Below are 1,798 nucleotides of genomic sequence, written 5' to 3'. Positions count from 1 at the left end.
TCTCTCTCTCTCTCTCTCTCTCTCTCTCTCTCTCTCTCTCTCTTCTCTCTCTTCTCTCTCTCTCTCGCTCTCTCTCTCTCTCTCTCTCTCTCTCTCTCTTTCTCTCTCTCGTTCGAATTGAAGAGGGGTTGATAGCCGAGCGATAAACGCTAGTAATAGTATAAGTAGTAGTATAAGTAGTAGTATAAGTAGTAGTATAAGTAGAATAAGTAGAATAAATAGAATAAGTATAATAAGTAGAGCTCGCAGTAGAAGTAAGAGCTCGCAGCCTCGCACTCAAAAGACGATTTACTCGGCTCGTAGACGCGGGTTAGAATCGGGGTCTCCACCATCGTGAAGAAAGCGATGACCCACTCACACTCACTCACCCATTCTGACCCTGTTTATATACAAGACACCGCCAACAGCATCTGTCCCTAGCAGCGACTTAATCATGCGTGTTGTTTATTGCGATGATGCTGCTTCAGCTGCTTGTTGGGAACATAGATGCTCTCGCACTCACTGTTCCCCGCCATCTCTCAGCCTCCCTCCCATCCTTATCGTGAGCCTGTGTGCTCGAGTATCGGTTACCATAGTCTGAGATAAACATCGACATCGGGTCTGGCTCTTACGACGATAGCTTACGTGAATTGCTTCGGTATTACTCGGTATATTCCGTATATACTCGGTATTACTCGGTATATTCCGTATATACTCGGTATTACTCGGTATATTCCGTATTTACTCGGTATTACTCGGCATATTCCGTATTTACTCGGTATATTCCGTAATGTTACTCGGTATTACTCGGTTTATTCCGTATTTACTCGGTATTACTCGGTATGTTCCGTATTTACTCGGTATATTCCGTATTTGCTCGGTAATTACTCGCGTGTACTCGCGTAAGCTAGCAACGTCGTGTTTAGTTCGCATCTATGTTTTGCGGCGAAGCAACGGTGAAGAATACGTTACAGTGTTATGCTATGTTGCTACGGCGAGGAAGTATGTTGTTGTAAAACTCACTCCATCGCTGTTTTTTCACATTTTTTCTTCGGCAAATATAAACACTCTTGAGTTTAACCTTCCTTGAAGTCTTGAGAGAGCGGTTTAACGATAAAGCTGAGATCTGTATGTGAAAGAGCTGACGTCATTTTCGTTAACACGTGCTTTCTCTCTCTCTCTCTTCTGTGTTAACACAAGCTGTAGTTTATTCATTACAGAATTTCACAATTTGTTTAAAGCAGCTGCCATCTACATTACACATAATATCAACAAATAACTGTGTAGTGTTGTTTTTTGGCAAAATGTTTTAGTGTAGGCTGGTTGTCGTTCCTGTGGCTATAATAGTTTACTCCACGCATATATTATGTAGCAGATATAGTTATCTACCAATGAACTTTAAAAAATGACTCGTTGAGTATTTTTGGTTTGCCGATTTTGTTTGCGATTTTACTAATACAGCCATGCTTGCAGGCAGTACATGTGACTTTTCCCGCATTTCATTTATCGCACATTGAGGTGATTTTCTGTGAGCGGTGGTGGCGCGTCGGTCGCTATGGATCATCGACCTGTTTACTATATTATACGCACGCCGCGCGCACGCACGCACACACATATATATACACGCATGCACGCACGCACGCACGCACACACATATATATATACACGCATGCACGCACGCACGCACACACATATATACACACGCGTGCGTGCGCACACACACACACACACACACACACACACACACACACACACAACACACACACAACACACACACACACACACACACACACACACACACACACACACACACACACAC

Source organism: Priapulus caudatus, unplaced genomic scaffold (genome assembly GCF_000485595.1).
Source record: "Priapulus caudatus unplaced genomic scaffold, Priapulus_caudatus-5.0.1 Scaffold56, whole genome shotgun sequence".
NCBI lineage: Eukaryota > Metazoa > Priapulida > Priapulimorpha > Priapulimorphida > Priapulidae > Priapulus > Priapulus caudatus.
This window is presented reverse-complemented; position numbering follows the sequence as displayed.